This window comes from Sceloporus undulatus, chromosome 4 (genome assembly GCF_019175285.1).
Source record: "Sceloporus undulatus isolate JIND9_A2432 ecotype Alabama chromosome 4, SceUnd_v1.1, whole genome shotgun sequence".
Lineage (NCBI taxonomy): Eukaryota > Metazoa > Chordata > Lepidosauria > Squamata > Phrynosomatidae > Sceloporus > Sceloporus undulatus.
The window spans coordinates 25672418-25694784 of NC_056525.1; the positions used below are offsets into that span (position 1 = coordinate 25672418).

General features: G+C 39.4%; 1 protein-coding gene across 2 annotated transcripts in view; it reads left to right on the top strand.

Annotated features, from left to right (window-relative positions):
- Positions 1-22367, top strand: part of LOC121928029 (activity dependent neuroprotector homeobox) — a 58905-nt gene that overhangs the window by 11739 nt on the left and 24799 nt on the right. The gene's annotated exons all lie outside the window — the stretch shown is intronic.

The window sequence follows — 22367 nt, forward strand, 5'->3', positions numbered from 1 at the left end:
GGAACTATCTGTAGGCCTGGGAATGAGAGAATCGCTTCTCTGTGATTGGCACTCAGCTAGACGCAGCTGTTTGTGTTTTTTGCGTTGAAATGGTTTTGATACTTAGAACATTGCATGCAGATACACTCTCAATTTTCTGGTTTTATTTCAGAACATATCCATCTGGTAGGCCTACGATATACCTGTAGACCTGCATAATTACCTAAAGTTAGATTTATTAGGTGACTTGCAACTTCCAGATTGGGTATGTGGAGCCTCTGGATCTTGATGTACTATTACTCCTGTCATCCTACACCATTGATTATGTTATGGGTTCCCCCATCCTATATAGGTACTGTCATTGTTCGTTATTCCACATTTAGCACTAGCAATATTAGCATATGGTTGTGATTTGTCAATTAGGAAATATTAGTCTTCCTGACATTTCTGTTCTACCTTTTGTACCGGAATGTTTCCATACTCTTTTTTTCTCTTGTATTTCTTACAGTTCTATTCTGTGTTAAATAACAATGTATTAAATATGGATGCCCTAATAGGAGTATAGTTTTTTTAGAGTATTATATGTAACTTAATTCTTGAATGAAATGCCCAGAGAACTAACTATGGACATAATGTAACATAAAAAATATTTAGGGCACACACCAGCCAAAGCTAACCTTTGAAGTGATTTGAAATGTAGAATTAAGCAGGTGCTTAATAGGTGAGAAAACTTAGAATACAATGTATACCTTATATTGGTAATGCATCACCTTAACTTTTGTGGGATTTCTGATTAGGTGTAGAAAGAAATACATCTTAAGTATTTGCCTCACTCCCATTCAGATCAGTGAACCTCAGAGCGTTTAGCCTTAGTGGATCGTGCCCTGTACTTCATTTTGTAAGCATCATCTGTCCATGTCTTCTTGCACTGTTTGCTTGTCAGTTATAAGCCTGTGTAGAAATACTGCTGTGGCTCTGTAATTAGGAAGATGAGAGCATAGGAAGCTGTTTTATTCTGGCTCAGACCACTGGTCTGTCCAGCCCAGAACTCTGTTTTGGCACCAGTTCCAGCTTCTTAGCAGGTTTCTTTCCTAACCGTCTGTGATATTCCCTGGTAGTATACCTTCCATTACTAACCAGTTTCCTCTGGTTATCTTCTGAAATTGCTGTAATTAGGTCAGTATGATAAATATTGGTTGATCACTCTGAAAAGATAGAGGTGCTGTTTATTCTTTTGTTTCTCAAGGTCAAATTGTGGGCCATTCAGTGGCTGAAAATATTTAAATTTTTACACAGGATTGTACTTGATGGTATTTTTGGCACTTAGCTTTTTCTGAAAATTCATCTGTTGACATAAGTAGAGATATTTATTTATTTTAATATAGTAGGACTATGGCAAATTTGTGTTGTTGTAGTGTGATCTGAAGTCATTTACATCTTAAGACAGCCCTAAGACAACCCTAGGGTTGAATTTTCTTGGCAATATGTCTTCAGAGAAGGCTTCCTTTTGCCTTCCTCTTAGGGCTAAGAATGATTTGTCTAAACCATTGTTGAATGGAAATTTGAATCCTGGTCTCCCAGAGTCCTAGTCCAGTGCTCAAACCACTACACCATATTGTCTCTCATTGTGGCAAATACATCTAATGTTATGTTCTTGCTTGTTGTTCATAGTTCTCATTGAGACATGCAGCTGTTGCTGAGTGAAAATTATGAGTGCTAGTGACTTGTATCTGGACAAGTTTAAAGTGAAATTGGACAAGTTTAAGGCGAAATTCTTACATTTGAAAGGATGTACCTATGTAACCTAGAAATTTAATTGGACTATGGAACAATATTAACTTTACATTCCTCTATAAAGTTATTCTCTCTCATATAGCCAAGGTTACTCTGTTGTGGTTTGAGTTCATTTTCCCCTTTAGCCTTGCAGTGGTCTCTTACTGTAACACTGATTTAGAGCTATACCTATAGCCCACTTAACTGCAGAGATGTGTGAAGTGTAATAAGGAAAATAGCATCACATAATTAAGTCAAGTTTGAACTTAAAATTCATGTATTTCCACAAGGTAATCCTAACACAAACAGATCTGCAATTCTTCCAAGTCAGGTTTGATTGTGGCAGATTTGAATGTGATAAAGAGTTTGACCATGGGGAAGATGCAGCTACTAAGAAATGTTAATGGAAATAGAGCACATCTTCTCACATTATAATCAGATCTAACAGATGTCTTTTGAACATTGGTAAAGAATGAGAATATTTGGGGTTACACTCACGTTTAAAGGGAATAAACCCCTTTTCTTCCTGTCTGCCAGTCTGATGTCTCATATTCTTTTGTTGCATTCTAGTACCTTTTAAGGGTGAGCATCAGCCTTGCTTGGACCATTTTTCTTTAGAAACTGTAATTCTTACCTGTCTTGACAGCCTCTAACGCCAGTTGCCATGGAACTACCAAAACCTGGTCCTAACCTGTTTTAGCCAGCATTCTTTGTGATATAGCCAGACCAGAGAAAGAATAATAATAAATTAACCATTTTTGAGATACAGAATGCATTGTTGTTGATGCATTTGAGATTTCTCTTAGCCTTGAGCAACAACTACATAACCATGAATAATTTTGAGCCCAAAGGGGGTTTTGATGTTTATTTCCAACAGCAGCCCTTATCCCTTGAAGCATAACCCCCTTGCTTTTAAGGTTGAGAGGGCCTGCAAAGCAAATTGCAATGTTGTGTAAGGACCAGCTATTAAGGAAGAAAAAGTTTCAAGACTAGTAGAAGCCCTTTGAGAAGCTAAGGATTCTGGCCTACGCATTTAACTTTCACCATTATTTAAAATGTGCCATGGATTAATAATACTCTTAGTTTAAAGTATGCTTTAATAAAATTATAGTGAAATGTCTTCAAGATGGTTTGCACTACAAAGCCGCATTGTCCCCAGTGCTGATTGGGGATTATGGGTACAGTGCTACAATGGATCTGGCGGGCCCTATATGGGAAAGGTTGTTGCAGTGTTTTATGATTGAAACAGTGCAAGTAGGAAGTTGTTTAAACAAGATAACTTATTTTCATGGGTAGTTTTGGTTTGCTCATTGTTTACATGACCAAACTGGTATCAACACACCAGATGTACTGTATAGGACCTACCTGTGTCTTCTAAGTAGGGAACTAGGGCCTGTTACAGACTGCCAAAATAAAGCTGCTTCGGGTCTCTTTGGAGGTATGCTGTTTAAATGCTGCATGCATCCTAAGAATCCAGAAGCTGCACCAAAGCTGCACTCCAGTGCTTAGGAATAGTGTGTGGCTTTGGCACGACCTCCAGACTCTTAGGACCCATGCATCATTTAAATAGCATACCTCCAAAGAGACCCGAAGCAGCTTTATTTTGGCTGTCTTTAACAGGCCTAATTATCTCAATTTAGTGAGCTATGAGCCAGCATGGTATAGTGGACTGTGACTCTGGAGAGCAGGGTTCACATCCTCACTTGGCATGGGTACCCATTGGGTGACTCTGGGCAAGTCACATACTCTCAGCTTCAGCAAACCCCATGATGGGTTCACCTTAGGGTCACCAAAAGTCAGAAATGATGTGAAGGCATACAACAATAACAACAACTGGTTTTCTTAGAGTTTGGCAGCTCCACTCCTTTGAAGAGACAATGGAGGAGCTCTCCTTTGTGAAGCTGTGGGAACAACCTCTAGATCCACTTTCCTTCTGCAACTAAACATGAATAGATTTTTCTGAGTTCTGGCTATTATTTCCCCAGTTACTCTTGCTTTACTGTCTGCTCTATTTTTTTTTTATTTTTTTTTGTTTATTTTTAAATGTAGGCACATTTTCATTTTCTTGGAAAGCTCTATTAACGTGGATGTGACTGTTTAAATAAAATGATTCAATGCTGAGCTGCATTCTGTTGGTGGAAGAATTGGGATCCAGCAGAAATGGGGAATGGTGTAGTGCAGTGACATTTCCCATGTCCTGTTATACCTCTTTGTCAGATCATGCATGGTTTGGGAGGGTTCCAGAGTCTTTAGAGCATATTTCTAAGAGCTGCATGAGGAAGGTGAAATGGTGAAATTTTCCTTTCTCACTTCCATCTTGTTCATGAAGTTCTGTTTTGTGCAACCCTGGATCAAACCTGCTAAGCATGAGCACAACTGATACAGGTTTCATTGCTGGGATATTCTTAGTAGAGCCATAGCTTAGTTGTCTTTTTGTAGGAAAGAGCAGTGGAGAATGCTCTTCTTGTTTTTTTGCTAGCCTTATCAAGCTTTCTAGACTGTTTTTCACAGGATGTGTAGATTTTTTCAGACCTTATTACAGTACTTGCTGTAGATAACACTGCTAATACATGGAGATACAGATTTGAGTCAGTAGAATTGGGAATATTACATTGATCTCAAGAACAGCAATCTTGATCTACACACAGAAATATTCTTTAGGGTAACTATACTCCACCAGCAACAGCAATTTTGTCCTTTTAACATATCTAAGGAAAACAGACATAGCTTCTACAGAATTTCAAAGTCAAAGTGCAAACTTTTTTGTGGGGGGGGGGGGGGAATGTTGGAGGAAATAGAAAGACATGTAATTTATTTAGCTCCTTTCACAGATCTAAAGTTAGTTTGTTATTTTACCAACATAAAATGTATTATGTATAGTTTGGTTGCACATAAAATTACCATGTTTGGGTGTATTAAATCAAAGAAACCATCACCATCACAAAAAACAAAACAGTTCTTGTATAATTTGAATTTAATTGTTTCCACAGATTTAAGTACTTCCAGGACAAAAAGTGGGGTTAAAGGGAGGATGGCGGATTCATTGGAGAGTTTTATGACATGAAATTTAAATCAGTTTGATTTTCTGAATGGTCACTGCCATTGGTTTCTGCTTCTTCTCATTCTTTATTTTTTATCATTCACATGGATAGTTCTAAACTGTCGGTTTGTCCAAATTTAGATACACTTATTTATCATTTCACAAATCAGTTTGTCTTGATTTGGTGTATTTCTAAACGTAGCTCTCATTCTTTTCCATGCAGCAGAAGGCAGAGGAATTTGAAATAAGAGGAGTCACAGGCAGTATTCTGCAGTAGTGTTGTCATCATGTTACTGGGAAAATATTCTTTGGAAAACCCCTAAATTGTATTCATGAATCAGATGCCCGAAGATAGTCTTTATTCTGCAACAAATGAAAGTTCTTTGCCCATATAGTATGTGGAAAGAGCCTTATTAAGGACCAGAACAAACCGAAGGGGAGGTTTGAAACCCCCCCCTCCCCCCAATACAGACTGGGCCATGGCAAACATGCCTCAGCCCGAGTCCACCTTGAACCCAGCCCACCTATTTAGGCCAGGAAAGAGCAGCATTTCCCGGACCTGCCATAGCATCTTAAAGCTGCTCACATCTAGGCAGCTGGGTGGCTTCCAGGCATCATCGGAGCATGCGGCATGTAAACACCATGCCCAGGATACCTGGAAGGTGTCTTTAATGGCCGTCTGTTCTGGCCCTAAGTCAGAGTTGGTATTGTTTGGTCATACCTGTGATATCTATCATGTCAGTTGGTAATTCCTATCCTTCCTCTTGGCCCGCGTATTGCTCTGTAAATTGGGGGGACTTGCCCAAGGAATTTTTCTGGAATACCAGATGAAAGATGAGGGAAGTCCTGTTTAGAAGCAGAAGTCTGCTCACATGGTATTGGATGTCATTCGTACTCTTGTAAGAAACACTTATTTGAAATCTAGGCTGATTCTCTAAGTGCTCCTTTTCTGCAGGGATAATCTGGCATGTGTAGAAAAAAGGATAACCTGACTTGCTGAAATGAATCAAGCAAACTTCAAACATGTTTTAGCAGAATAGTAATTTTGGATGTCACCTTTGCAGGTTAGTAAAAGATTGAAAGCCCAGATGGCTTAGTGCCTCTTAGTGAGGTTGTTCTTTACAAAAGTTGCAAGTTAATTCATTTTAAAAAGATATGTAATTGCACCTGTTTGGAAACTCAATTGAAATGTTTCCTAGATTTAATTTCCATCATATTTAGGAATGAGGCTGAAATTGGAAGCTCTACATACTTTGCTTTTTATGAAAGAATTATTTTTTATTCTCCCATTCACAAAAGCATTTTATTCATTGTAATCACATTTCCCCTAGAATACTGAATACTTATTGATGAAGATTTCAGTGTATGATTTTACCATAAAATAATTTAGAAGGAAACAATGTTCCAAAATAGTACTCATAGGCAATAAACAAGTTAATGGTCTTTTCCTCAAACAGCTCTTCCCTGTATATATGCCAGAGAACTGCACAGAGGATGAACTGTAAAGATTGTTTCAATAGACTATTTTGCCTTTAGCTTTGAGGGCATTTTGCGCACTTCACAAGCCACATGCTAATTTATTATTTTATTTAGAAATACTTCTCAGCTGCAGAAATCCTGAAGTAGTTTACAATACCATAATATGATAATCCAACAAAAATTAAATCATAGAATCCTATAAAAGTTTCCAAGAAAGCTCATGGCTGGGAAAGGCCATGGATGGGGGGAGATCATTCAGGGGAATACTGAATATTGAAGTCCTAGGCCTGTACAGTTAGGAACTGGAGGCTTTAGAAGGATGTCCTACCAACCCCTTTCTCCAGCTTTTGCATGTTGATTGGGTGGAATGAAAGGAAGTGGTGCTATTTTTGTAACAGACTTTTCCAGAAATATGTGAACAAGCCATGAAGTTGAAGCACTTTTTTCCTGAAATTATTGTCTTCTTGTCTTATAGTGGTTACTGGTATTTGAATGAGTCACATAATTGACTCTGTTTTAATATTCATGTTCCTGAATTTGAAATTTTAATTGCTCCACATTAGCTTTCCTGTTGATACTTCATATACAGTTGTCTCTCTGTAACCAGGGATTCAACTATCCATGGCTTTTAATATATTCTCCTCCTCAACCTTCCTCCAAAAAAACCCTCTTTAATTTTGTCATTTTATATAAAGGACACCATTTTACTACACCATTTATATACAGGTTGAGTACCTCTTATCCAGAATTCCAAAATACCCCAAAATCACCCACCTAGGTGACTTAGATAATGACACCTTTGTTTTCTGATGGTCCATTGTACACCAACTTGGTTTCATGCACAAAAATATTTAAAATATTATGTATAAAATTACCTTCAGGCTATTTATATGAGGTGTATATGGAACATAAATGAATTTCATGTTTAGATTTGGGTCTCATCTACAAGATATTTCATTATGTATATGAAAATATTTCAAATTTTTTTTAAATATCTGAAATCTAAAACATTTCTGGTTCCAAGCATTTTGAATATGCGAGACTCAGTCTATAATAGGACTGGAGCATCCACAGATTTCAGTATCCATAACAAGGGCCCACTATATATCCTGTGGTATAAATCTCATTACTGTATTTGACCATATTTGTGACTAGAGTAATTTACATTTTCATTCTTATAATCACACCTTCAATTGGATTGTTGCCCAGTATGCATTTTGGATGCCTTCCCATTTTTTTTAATTCACAACAGTTCTGAAATATTGTGATCTATTCCTATATAAATAGGACAACTTACTGCCCTCCATATGTTTTTTGATCCCAAGGCTCATTATCCCTGACTGATGTCTATGCTGTCTGGGACTAACTGTGGGGGATATAGTCCAAAACATGTAGATGACGTTGATTTTTCTACACCTACTATATAGGGCCAAAGCGCATGGTCTGGAAGGAGCGATCTCTGGCTGTGATCAGGTCCGGAACCACAGTGATCACAGGGCCAACTATTGAAGTGGGCCAATGCCACAGTTCTGAGCCAGCCACTGGCAGGAGCTCCTTAAAGGTCCAACTTCCCTCTCCCTCAGCGTGGCTTCTGGCCACTTTGGGGGCGTGCATCATGTAAATTCTAGAAGCTGCCTTATTTGGCCCATGAGTTTCAGGCCATAGAGGCCTTTCTTATTACCAACAGTCCTGGAAAGGTTAAGTACATGATAATATTAGAATTTGTACTGTAGACAGTTTTCCTTTCTCTCTTCTTTGTATTCCTTTTTGCCACACTCTGTCTTGGAGCACTGTATATAATCATGTATATGTTTAGAAATTGTAGACAAAAAATTTAACCCAAAAAAACTGAATCGACTTATCCATAGGCCAATGTAAGGTATGTACTTTAGCTCTTGTTAAAAAAGCAACCATCCCCTGGTGAAATACAAGAGAGTAATATATCCTGAAAGCAATGACCCTATTCTGTTCTCCCATTCATCCACCCTTTGATGTGAGCACAGTTATGCCTGCTGGAATTTTGTAACTTGTTTGGAATTGTTTTCCTTTGCTTCATCCTTTAGATCTTTTGTTACATGCCCCTAAGTTTTACCTTCGATTTATCCACAGGTCATATCAAAACCTGCTTTCGACTTTACATGAGATTAACCTATAGTCAAGCATATACGGTACTTCATTTGCAGTCTTACAAAAACAAAGCAGCAGACAAAGATGAAATGTCTATGACTGCTGGGTTGGAGTGAGGTTAGATAACTAATGGTCAGTCTTTGTTTCTGTGAGGTGAAAATGAAATGCCTATTTCGTTATCAAATTGATTCTGAATTTACTAAAATAAATTTGTCTTTAATTCATTGGCCTAAATCTAATTCTTCGCACCAGTTGGAGTAGACTCGTATTCCAGTCAACACTGAAATAAGTGTTGACTTGCAAAATTCCTATTGTATTAAAAGATGCAATGGTTAACTTCACAGATTGCCTGTATGATTACCATCCTTATGTTAAAAATTTTTTGTTATTGGCCAAGTTATTCTAAGACAGATGTAGGTTTTTAAAAAAAATTAAAATCCCAGTGAATTCACTAAATTTCCGTATGTTTCGACTGGAATGGCATCTTGGTGGATCAGCTGACTAAAATTATTAACTTTGGGGGGATACAGACAGCCCAAAATGGGCGACTTAGAGCCTCCCCTTTTAGGCTGGATCGAGGCTAGGGCAAACAGGTGCCCAGCTCCAATCCAGCCAGATTCCGCCCCAAAGAGGAACACTCCTTTTTGGGGCAGAAAGAAGCCACCCCTTCTCCCAGAGAGCTGGCTTTACCCTTGGAAAAGGCTCTGGAGAAAGTGATGTCTAAGTGCCACACCCCCAAGCGGGAGAGAAGCGGACTGGCATGTAATCGCTGGTCCAGCTTCTATCCTGCTTGGCGTGGTGCATCTAAATGCTATGCCTCCAAACCAGCCCCAAGCAGGCGCAAATAGGTTGTCTGTTCAGCCCCTTAGAGATAATCTCATAATAGCCTCAGAAATTGCATTATCTATAGGAAGACAGCAATAACTTTTTGACATACCCTTTTTCATCATTAGGACTTACTATAATTATAGCAGCTGCTCTTAGCAGCTGAGTTGAATTTGAAACTGCAATTTCTTTCTGTATGTAGAAGAACCAGTGTGGTATACTAGTTTGAGGCTGGACTATGACTGTGGAGACCGGAGTTCAAATGCCTGCTCAACCATGGAAACCCACTTGGTGACCTTGGGCAAGTGACAGCCCCAGGGAAGGCAGTGACAAATACTCTTTGCGCAAATTTACCAAGAAAACCCTATGATAGCGCCTTAGGATCATCATAAGTCAGAAATTACTTAAAGACACATAACAGCAGTATACAAGAGAGTGAAAAAATAATGTCTTATCATTTAAACTGATGAAACAGCATAGTCCTTATAACTGATGATTGAAAACAAATGATGATATATACACATGCACACTATATTTAGAGCAAAAAGTTAAATCACATAAACACACACTCTAGCCAGCGGTGGGGTTTTTTTGCCACATAACAGATACAGAGAAATTTCAGTGATGTTGTTTTGGTTTCTGGCCAAGACAAACCTCACTTATGTGAGTGGATTTTAAAAGTACTTTAGATAACTGAATTGATAGATACGGATAGTACTTATGAATTAGATATGGGCAGTTGTAATTTCATCAAATGTATGTGATAGGATAAATATCCTAGTACGATTAATGAACACCTTTGAGTACTGCATGATTCAGTCAGAGGTGATAGATATGACCTCCAAATGTTGTAGTACTCTGTATTTTGTAATTCATCTGTTTTATTGTGAAATCAAGCTGTCCACCGTGTGTGTGTGTGTGTGTGTGTGTGTGTGTGTTCTGACTGCAGAAGATATTTAACATAATTGATGGGATGAACTTCAGTTGAAGAAAGTTTGTAGCATAGAATCACTTAAAACCCACCGTATTCTTAACACTGAATCAAAAGACTGCTCAAGCCTAGGTGCTTGGGTTTCTCCTTCATCACTCATACAATTTAGAGCATCATGCTACAGTGTAATAATTTTGATGTATTTAGATTGACAACCTTCTTTGTTTGTTTATACATTTACAATGTAAGTGTTTCAAGATTCATCCTTTTGGTAATAAGTGATGTGTGTAAGCTGATTTAACTTCTTGTTCACCAATTATTTGAATTGACTGGAGAAGATAGGTGAGCTTAGTCTTGATATTTTTCACTCTTGCTTGCTTTTTGCAATTTAAGAACTGAACTGAATTGCTTCTTACATTGCTTTTCCCTTGGAGATTATTATAACATTTGTTTTCAGATAAACACAGGAAATAGAATATGGGGATCACTTGCTGTGATAAACAGTTCTTAACCAGCCAGTAATGTCTACAGTTCAGTGTTTCTTGTTCTGACACCCACAGTCTCTAGAAATTCTCTGCTGGCAGGAACTGTAGACAGGCTTTGCCTCAAAAAAACAAACAAACAAAACAAAAACAGTCCAGTTAATAGTATTAGCATGCATACCTTCTAGTTTTATGTTCTGTGTCAGTTTATTCTGTTTCCCCCCCTCCCAACTGTTTTCTCCTTACCTATATCATAATGAACATGCAAAATACTAATTTATTACCATATATACTGGACTATAAGTCGACCTCATGTATAAGTCAAGGGTAGGTTATGAGGTCAAAATTATGGCTTTTGATATGACCCGTGGATAAGTCAAGGATAAAACTTAGGTGCATGTAACAAAGGATCTAAAAGATGAAGCAAAGAAAACAATGCCAAAGAATTTACAAAATTCCAGCAGGCTTAACTGTTTCTGCTCACACTAAAGGCTGGATGGATAAGAGCGTAGATGAGGGTCATTGTTTTTAGGACAGATTGCACTCTTGCCTTTCACCAGGGGATGGTTCCTTTTTTTTAAATAAGAGTTAAAATACAGTACTTACATTGATCCATGGATACGTCAACTCAGGTTTTTTGGGGTCAATTTTATGACTAAAATTTCTAGGCTTATACATGAATATATACAGTATGTTTGTGAATCATCTGAGCTTCAGCTTTTAGGGCAGCATATGTGATGAGACAATGAGCTTTATCGCATGGGGCTTAAACCGTTCCCCAGCACGTTCTAACGGGGGCGCACGGGGGCGTGCACGGAACGCGATGGGCACCGGATGGAAACAACTTGAAGCACACAACAACTATTTAAAAAATCTTTGGGGAATAAAAAAGTGTTTCCCTGGCATCCTGTTGAGGGAGGGCATGCCACAGTTTTGAAGCTATTCCCAAGTAGTCACCCATCAAATTCCAGTGTGTGAGGGCTGAGAAGTAGAGCCTCTGATAATGATTTCAGGGCATGGGTAGGAACAAATGGGGAAAGACTTCAGATATTTAGGCCCAAAACTGTGAAAGCTTTAAAACCTGCGAATTGAACTTAGCAACTAACTAGAAGCCAATAGAAATTATATAATACTGGCACAATATGGAAGAAAATGACTGGTTTTTATTTTCTTAAACTTTATTTAAGTATTTGTTTATCATCTCTGAGCCCACCAGGACTTCTGAGGATGATGTACAATAGATAAGAACAAGGTACAGGGTGCCCACATCATATGTGGATTTCTGCGTATGTGGTCAAGTCGCGCGGGAGTGTGCAGAGCGCAAGGGGCAGCGCATCCCATTCAGGGTTAGAGTTAGGGTATGCACAAGACCCATTCAAGTGAATGGGGCTCAAGCATAGGCAAGGCTCTTTTAGTTGAATCACCCATGTTTTTGCATTTATTTCAAGTAATGAATTTGTGCATGAGATAATATCTATTTCAGAGGCTAGATCCATGAGGATGATCAGGTAATACTCTGATAACAGTTTGCATTTCTTCTTTCTTGAGTTTATTGGTTTTAAGAGTTTTTGATCAATTTATATGATATGGTGAGCCAGTTCAGGGTTCACTGCACAGTGTACCCCCAACCTCTTTGATGGAAAAAAATTGATTGTGGATTATGGGAGTGCGTGATACCTGTGGATGATATCACAGATGGGACCCACATGCTTCTGACACTACCTGGGGCATGAAATAGGCAACAGCTGCTGCAAGGAGAGAGAGGCCATCAGGGAGAAGGCTGTTTAAAGGAGAAGAAGATAGAGGAAGAGTAATGGCCAAGATGGTGAGGAGGGAGAATAGCATCAGTGATAGGAATGTGGAAGACCCTAAGGAAAGCTGGCTGGGTAAAGATGACAGAGGCCTAAAGATTGAAGGAGAGGCAAAGGACTATGGAAAAGAGGGAGATTGGGAACCTCTCTGAGAGGCAATAAGGGGAGAAGTGAAAGCAAGGAAAGAAGGCAACAAGAAACAAGTGGGCCATGGCTAGGCTTAGCTCATGAGAGTCACCCTCTGCCTCCTTTCTCAATAGGGTTTCCTGGAGGAAGACAGGTCATCCGTTGCAGTATGCACAGACCCCAGCTCTGGTTCTATGCGCTCAACCGCACAGGGTGGAAACAGCCACCCCACTTCAGGCTGGGGGTGGCAAGACCTGGAACATGTACACTGGAGCCATGTAGGAACCTTCTGCGCAGTTCCTAGTTGGGAAAGGGCAAGGGTGGGTAGGTGTGGGTCTTGGGAGACACATGAAACAAACAAGTGGGAAGGGACATATTGAGGCAGTAAATTCAATTCTTACCTGTCTAATGAATTCATGCCAGAGAAAGACTGGATATTTACCTGTACAATTTACTTGGGCCTGTCACAGAGCCTAGTTGGCAGGGTGTGAGTGATGTCCTCCCCTTAACTGATGTGGAGTGTGGAACCAACTAACTCATGAATGGACTATGCTTTCTGAGTTCATTAACTGTGGCGGGGACTGTTTGGGGAAGAGGTTTTGGAAGATACTGCCATGGGGCTACTCCCCTCATGGTACCAATTTTTAAAATGACAGCTATCTATGTATCTTCTTAGATGTATATGTGTGTGTGTGTGAGAGAGAGAGAGAGAGAGAATATATATGGGTGTGAGTGAGAGAGTAATAGATACATGCATGCAAATGCATACATACACCTGCTTTTGAGAACTCATTTTAAGTTGAATAAAGGATTTTAAATCTTCATGCAAATGAAATAAATTTTCTGTTTTTCAGGAATCTTTCTATGTGTGGTCTAATAGGTACATAATGATTTATTGGATGGGTGATCTTTGCTGCTTTTGGTCAAATTTACTGTATATACTCAAGTATAAGTCTTGAAATTTTAGTTATAAATTGACCCCAGAAAATGGGTTGAATTATCCACGGGTCAATGTAAGTACTGTACTTTATCTTCTCAAAAAAGGAGCCACAGACTTCTCTGAGTAGAGTGATGAAAGGCAAGAGTTCAGTTTAGCACCTAAAAGAAGAATGGACCCCTGCTACTCTCTTTGCCACAGTGCTGCTTCTGACCTTTATGAATGCCTGGGTGGGAAAATGGTGGTGGTGGCAGCTCTTTGGTGCTTCCCCTCCAAGAAGCGCTGAGAGAAATTGGGCTTTGAAGGATGTGAATGAGACATTTGTGCATGCTACTCAGCTTTTCTGGGTTAAAATCAAGCAAAGTTATTTATTTATTTATTGGGGGTATTTATACCCTGCTCCAGCTACAAAGGCTCTCAGAGCAGCTTACATGTTATCACATCAAAGTTAAAACCAGTAATTAGTGCTAACATAATCACCTTTTTTGTTTTTGATTTTTGTTTTGCCTTTTCATCCTTTTTGGCACGTGCATTTTCTTTATTCCTCTCGCTGCTTGGTTGCCTCCCCCGCACAATTCACAGCCACCATTTACCCTAATTCCCTCATTCATCCAGCCTTTAGGGTGAATACAAACAATTATGCCTGCTGGAAATTTGTAACTTCTTTGTCACTGTTTTTCTTTGCTTTGTCTTTTACATCCTTTGTTACATGTTCCTAGGTTCTGCCCTCAACTTATCCAAGGGTCATATCAAAATCTATAATTTTGGACTCCAAACCTGCCCTCAACATATACATGAGGTCGATCTATAGCCGAGTATATACAGTAGATGGTTTTCTAGGTTCTTTCAGATCGTGATTCTGCCTTTTATAAATATTCAGGTGTGAGGGGGGGAGGTTATTAGTAAGGGCTTGTTGATGCTGAAAGTAGATAAATAACTTCTTAACACACTGGAGTGAAGAAAATCACTTTCTCATTTGTTGCTTGGCTTTGTTAGTGAGCTTATTCAGAGATGTTGTTCATCCTCACTGCAGGATGAAGTAGTTTTCAGGCTACTTTGTTTGAAATTATTGTCTGGGTGACCAATTGTCACTTGATGTTGAATTTGCAAGAAGTATTTGATTACATGCCCTCCTGTGGTTGCTGGGATAAAAGCTTTAAACCTATCTTATAGGATCTCTTCACACTTTTTTTATTATTCTTTAGTGATATGTAGGTTTTCTAAACAAGATAAATTGGTTAAACTGTAGAAGTAGTGATCCCCTTTAACAGTAGGCAGTGGAATTGCCAAAATCCAGTAAAAGAAATGAATGCTATTCTGTGTTGTTTCTGACACTATCTAGGGGCTCTGTGGTCTAAAAAATTGGGAGTGGGACGGGGCTTGATTCATTTAACTGCTGGAGTTGTAAAAAAGATAATCTCTCTCCTTCAAATGCAGTCTTTGGTATTTAAGCCTTGTGGACATCCAGAACAGAGAACTGTAATTTAAGGTCGTTTTCTAATGAGACTCTTCAACCACTTTCTCATTTTGGCTTAATTTCTAGGCATTAATTTTCTGTTTGCCATTTCGGTTGCTATGGGGAATTTGTGCATGCAGGTTGTATGTGTATTAATCAGTCTTGTTTATACCTTAATAAAGGCCCGTTCTAGACGGGCCTTTAATATGCCCCCGTCACGTGCTAGGGGTTGGCCGAGGACCTAGTGTCCATACCGGCCTCACCCCTAGCACATGATAGGGGCATAAAAATGGCAGCGCCCTATGCACATGAACGCCACCATTTTTATGTGCCGGACGCTTAGCGTCCGCACGTCCCCCCTGCACTTGCAACATCACGAGTGCGCCATTTGCACACTCGTGCATCGCAAGCATGACGCAAAAAGAAGCTGCTTTTTGCTGCTTCTTTTTCTGCCGCCAGGAAGCCTCCCCATTTGGAGGCTGAGGCTTCCCGGCAGTGGAAATGAAGGTGGCGGCAGACCGCCCTTTGGGCGGTCTGTAAACTGCCAAAGTTTCTTTAACCAGGAATATATCTATAAACTGGTGTATCAGGGTTTTTGGGATTGCATTCAGATGATGCAGTTTGAACAGAATTTGAAAAAATTGTTTGTGTGTTCATTAAAATATTAATTGTATTAATACTAATTTGTTAAATTAATATTAATTTGTTAGATTTTCCCTGTCATGGCTAGCTTTATAGACAACATTGAAATGGTGAGACCTTGCCTGGAATGGAGGGATGAAATGTGTCCAGGGAGAAGAATACAACAAAATCCACAAAAGAGCAATATCAAAATCTATAGAGCCAACGAAAGTGCACAAAACTGACCCAAATAGCTCTTTTGTAGATTTTGTATTTTGTTGCATTTGGCTGCATGGCCAACACAGCTACCTGAAATATGTTTCCCAGGGAGAAGAAGTGATTGGTTTGCTCAGCAGGAGGACCTCAGGTGTGCCAAGAAATAGCCCATTTAAAGCTGAAGGCTGACAACTCCTCCCTTAATGAGGTCGAAGTATGCCTTTTGTGTCTTTCTTTGGTGGTGGTAGGATTGTGAGTGTTTTTGATTCTCTAATTGTTGTTGGGTTGGTTTTCTGGTTTGTATATTATTGGGGGGGGGTGTTACAGTGAAACACTTTGTAAGTGCTTCACTGTTTTTCTGCCTACACTGCTAGGCACTAGAATATCATTTAGTGAAACAATTGTTTCATCCCACTTCTTCCATTTCCTCCTGCCTTGGATTTTCCCTCTCTATGTCAGAGATTTTCCCTCACCTCCCCTTCTGCTTTCCATCCACTGCTGTTTCACTGAGTCACATGATTTGAGGGGTTTGATATAGTTGTACAAAGATTCAGCTAGATAAATCTGTCTTTTCTCATGTCTCAGAAGTAGGTTCCACAAGCCTCACAAGTAAAAAGCCCTCAGTGATTTGTAGCTAAAATAAACATGCTATCCTTAATAACCATTAACATCACTTCTTATTAACCTTCAACCAACAAGGTGTTTGAAGTATGAATGAATGGGGTATGTGTTGGCAGGGGGGTGAAGGCATGAAGGATGCAGATCACTGACCAAATATAATTGAAAATGCTTTAGAATGAGATTCCATGCTTTCGGACAGCCTTTCCTAACCTGAGCATTTCCAGTCATTTTGCAGTCCCACTATTCCCAGCCAACTGTATTATAGAGCATTATAAGGCATGTGTTGGGTGTGTGTGATCTAGGTTGGTGAAAGGTAATATTAAAACAACAAAAATAACACTTTTGAAAAGAGTCAGTAAAAATGTGCTCAAGTGGGGTCAGTGGTGATAACCTCCATGTATGTCATTCTCTTTGAATCCTGTGGCCTTTTTCAAATGGTAGAGATGTTGGATTTAAAACACTCACACACAAAGCTATATGTGCCAGAGTTGAATGAGTATTGGTCCCTGTTTGTTCTTGTATCCTACTACTATAGCAATCTGTGAAATTAATAGTGCACTTGTTTTTATTTTACCATTAAATTTGCATAAGGGAAATACCACTTATGGTGAGCTCCATACTGCGTATGGTGAGCCATGGACATGCGCACCATTACCTCCTCTGGCTACAGCTTTCAACATATGCTGAAAGCCGCGTATGGTGAGCCCACGTATGACACAGGTGCACTGTATGTTTCGGGTTGTGAGAAAGAAGTAACAGTCACAAATTATAAACTATAAAACATGTTAGAACACAATACACATGATAAAACACCATCAATTTCCATGTGCCAGGCGTATTTGATGTGGTAAAAAAGAGTTGGTGCTAGTCTACAGTAGTGTGCGCATTTCTCCAGTTACCAGGTCCACTGTCATATATTACATATTTTCCATATTGGAGCTCCTTGGCTTCCTCTTTTCCTTTTAGTAAATGAAAGGGAAGAAACAGGAATAAGCATTATGAGTTTGGGATCCATTGAAATTTCTAACTTTTTGCATTGCCAGTACCTTCTGTATGTTTTTCACTTTATGCATTTGTGTGTGGATACATTCTCCTGCATATTTGAAATGACACAGAAACACCTCTATTCCCATTTCATTTTTTTCTCTTTTCCAATCAACTGATTTGATTCAAAACGGTTATTTCTGTAGTACTTCCTCTTTACTCTGTGACATATCCTACTAAAAGACTTGCTGAAGAGAAATTATCTGGTAAATGTTTGTACTGCTGTGCCATCCCCAACAGACCCATTGTTCATTAGCCTTGTATGCTACTTTAAAAGAGGGGAGAATCACTAAAATTAGCATGCGAGCCCACATATATCAACACATTTGGGAAAACTTAATATGCTCTGTTTATAAGTACAGTGGTACCTCGGGATACGAAATACCCAGGTTACAAAATTTCCGGGATACGAAAAAATCCCATTGGAAATAATTGTTCCGGGTTACGAATTTATTTCGGGTTACGAAAAAAAATTTTGGTGCTTTTCGGCGCTTTTTCGCACGAAACGCGGCTTTTCCCCATTAGCGCCTATGGCAATTCGGCTTACGAAGGCTTTTCGGGTTACGAAAGTGGCCGCGGAACGAATTAATTTCGTAACCCGAGGGAGCAGTGTATAGAGAATAGACTAAGGAGAGAATGAGTATCTAAAATACAGTACAGCTTGAAGAGAGCAGTATAAAATTAGTTACATTGTCTTGCAAGTCATCGTAGCACAAATTAACACAGTCTTTTGGCTCCAATTTTAAATGCATTGATTCCTGTTCTTAGGAAGATTATTTATTCACATAATCAGTTGTGACTTCAGGGCTTTACTGTTGTTGCTTCTGAACTTTTCTCCGTATGAAGTTCAAGAAAAACAGAAAGACATACCCCCACACTCCTGTCTCCTGCCACTCTGCCTAAATAACAAGCCAAGTAAACTGTGCACATGACATGAGTCCTAGTGCAGTAGCACCAGAGAAAAGATGGAATTTCCCTCTGTTATAGTCCCTGAAATTCATAATAAAACAAAAACAAAGAAATATGTCTGCTTGCCTTCCTGTCAAAGTGGAGTTGCAATACTAGAACTTTTCCCAGCATCAGTGCAAAACTAAAATTAAGGCAGTAGCAGTTTATCCATCCATCCAGCCCAGATACAAACAAGATCAGCTTGGGGCAGAAGCCACTGCTGCATCTCTAGGCCAGTTATTCCATAAGAATCCACTGACTGAGTCAGTCTTCCATTCCAACCCCTGTTGTGCCTCCTTCCCCATTGCTCCAAAACCCACTGCAGAAATAATCCACTTTGAGATTGTCTTAACTGCCCTGGATCAATGCTTGGGAATTCTGGACATTGTAGTTTTGTGAGATATTTAACTTTCTCGGTCAGAGAGCTCAAGTGCCACAATCAACTACAGTTCCCAGAATTCCCTAGCTCTGAACCCGGGTAGTTAAAACAGTCTTGGATTATTTCTGCAATGTATTTTGGACCATTGTTTTTTTTAAAAGGATAGAAGTACTGAAGGCACTCTTGTACCTTTAAGGGGTAAAAAAATCTTTATGTCTAACAGCATTTTATGGGTCTTAGCTTCTGAGTTTTGTAAAGGCAAGACTAAGAGATGAAGGAAACTAATGGCAAATGCTACATCATGGTTTGGTGGTAGTGGTGGCGGTGATTGTGAACTTCATTTTTACCTCAAGTTTTTCCCAAAACTAAAAATGAACTATTTTAAACATTTTAAAACAGACAATGAAATAGACAAAAAGCAATTTTAAAAGAACAGTATAGCACCTTCTTAAAAGCCCTTTCTTTGAAAACCTTCAATTCTCAAAAGCCTGCCAAAATTAAAGTATGCGCCCTCTTGATCTGTCTGGGTTGTATATGTTGTACAGTGCGCCCGTGTGATACGTAGGTGCACTTTACATGGTTTTAGCATACGCTGAAAGCCACGTGGGGAGGGATGGGTGGCGTGTCCCATGGCACACGCTTGCCACTGCATGCACAAGCCCCATTCATTTAAATGGGGCTCGAGCATAGGCAATATTTGTTTTATGCGGGGGAGTCCGGAATGGATCCATCACGTAAACAAAGTGCGCACAGTAATTACATTCATTGGTGCGCACAGTAATTACATCCACTTTCACTTTTTTGCATTGCTGCCCCAACCGCTTAGGTACACTGGCTCTGTCCTTTTTAAATGCATGCCTGCACTGGTGTGTTTTTAAGTCCTGGAGCGCAGCTTTAATCTGGTTTCTGCCTGCTTTCGAGGTGTGTATCATTAAACACCCTGCCTTCAAAGCGATTTGAAACCACTTTATTTGGTCCATGTATTTCATCTCTTAATTAACCTAGGGTCTTTTTTTTGTTTGCTAATTTCATCAGATCTTTTTGTGCAAATTTGTATGCATTTTTCCTGTTCTGTACACCTTTGTGCTCTGCTTTAATACTTATGTACAGCGGGTCCTTGGTATCCGCAGGGGATCCGCTCTAGACTCCCCCCGTGGATACCAAAATCCATGTATGCTCAAGTACCATAGCACTCAATGGTGGCGCGGCCACATGGATGCACCACCATTGAGGACAATGACACTTTGCCCCTATCCACACAGGCAGTGGGGGGGGGTTACCTCTTCTTCCTCCTCTTCCCTGCCTCCTCCCATTCTTCTTTTACCCCTGTCACTGCTGCTGTCTACCCCTGTCACCGTTTCTCCGCTCTCCCTCGTTCTCCTTCTCCCTCCTCCTCCTCATCCCTGCCACTTCGTCCTCCTCTGCCAACGTCAGCAACCCCCCCCCCCCCCCGTGTATGGCAAGCCTACGTATACGGAGGGCAGACGGTATCTGTGAAAAGAGCACTAGCTGTCCATTATTTGAAGGTGGTTTGAATTTGAAAATAGATACATCATAAATTTGCTTCAAAAGGCCTAGCATGTATCATGTTAATACATAACCAGATGCAATAGATAATGTATAGAACACTGCAAATTGGGAGGAGCATATGAAGCTGCTTTGTCAGATCATGATTCAACTAGTCCACTATCATTTGCTCCAAATGCAGTTGTCCAATTTATTTATTTTTACCCTGTCACTGTTAACTTGTAACTCTGTAATTAGAGAATGTAGGGATTAAACCTAGCTACTTCTGCATTATGCTCTATCACTGAGCCACAGCTAAGTACAAGCAGCTTGAGGACAGACTGCCACTTTCCTGGACAGAGTTTAATAGATAATGAATCCATCTAGCTCTCCGTATACATTAGATTTCCAAATCTAAGCCTAAGGCCCTCCTTAATCCTGCTATGTGAAGTTGTGTGTAGTAAAAGCTTTCAGGCAAACTTGGATCAAAGCAAAATTTTGGATTTTGAAACATCTTGGATCCAGGAAACACAATTTGGTCTTGCAGTAACACATTTTGTGTCTTAGCATTAATGGTACTACTTCAGTCAAAAACACACTGCAGGAGTAATCCATTTTGAGACCACTTTAACTGCATTGACTCAATGCTAGGGAATTCTGGAAACTAGTTTTACGAGACATTTAATTGCCTCGGTCAGATAGCTCTGGTGCCCTAGCACTGAGCCAGGGCAGTTAAAACAGTCTCAAACTGGATTATTTCTGCAGTGTATTTTGGACCTTCAGCATTTTTTCAACCTTTTCTCTAATTGATACGTGTGAACTTGTAAGATATGACTATGAGTCAGTCTGATATTGTCTTGTCCCGCAGTGTAGAGGTGGACTGAAGAATTTCAAGGATGGGCTTGGAGGCCTTGAGAGACTGCAAGCAGTTGCATAAAGGATGAAGCTCTGATCTGTATAGCTCTATAGTATATATTATTGGGGAGGACTTTCCAGAGGCTCTCCTTTATTTCATTTCATGTCTATGTCACCTTTCTCTGAGAAAGGGACTCAAGGCAGTTCACAGATAAATCATTTTTAAAATTTTATAATAAAAAATTAAAAACAATTAAAATCATATAGGTAAAACCAGTATAAAATTACATACAACATCAAAAGTTTTTAGAAAACATAACTGGAGAACACATCCTGTATAAAAGCCTTCTTGACACAAATATTATTAAAAGCCTTCTTGAATAAAGACGTCTTTTCCTGCCAGTGTTCATATGGAGGAGATACAGCCTTTTGGCTTGTCTGGACTTGAGACATACATATAGGACTTTATAGGTCATGACCAGCAGTTTGAATTGTGCCTGGAAAAAACTGGTAACTCTTCCAACAATGGAGTTATATGTTCCCTATAACTAGCCCCAGTTAGGATTCTGAACTCGCTGAAGTTTTCTAACCAATTCCATGTAGATTGAGTTACAGTAGTACAAACATGATGTAAACAAGACATGTGTCTAGGGTTGAGGAAAGAGGTGACTGAATTGTAAATAGCATTACTGTTTTTTGGGCACATTTTCACAACTTTGTCATGTGATGTCTTGATCACTTTACCTAACCTTTCATTTGCTTCAATCTCATCATCCACCCATTTACCATCACTGTTACCTGTTCTTACTTTCTATCATCACTCTTTTGTTCCCCTGGTTAATTTTCTTCCTTTCCATTTTATTTATTCTTCCCTATTTCTCCAGGTGTCTCACTTCACTTTCTGAGTATACAGTACTACAGTTTACTGTAGACCTGTCTGCACTTAAATTATTTTTCACATATAAGATTGCCTACGCCAGGGGTAGGCAACCCTTTTGAGCCAGGGGCTGGGTTGCTGTCCCTCAGACAACTGGGGGGCCGAAGCAAAAATAAATAAATAAATAAATAAATAATTTTTAAAAATTAAATAAATAAATAAACCGGGACAAATGTAGGACAAAATTTTCAAATGGAGGGCACTTTTTAATAAAAGATGGAGGACACGTGAAAAAATTTGCTGATTTTTAAAAAAATGTTAAGATAAATGCATG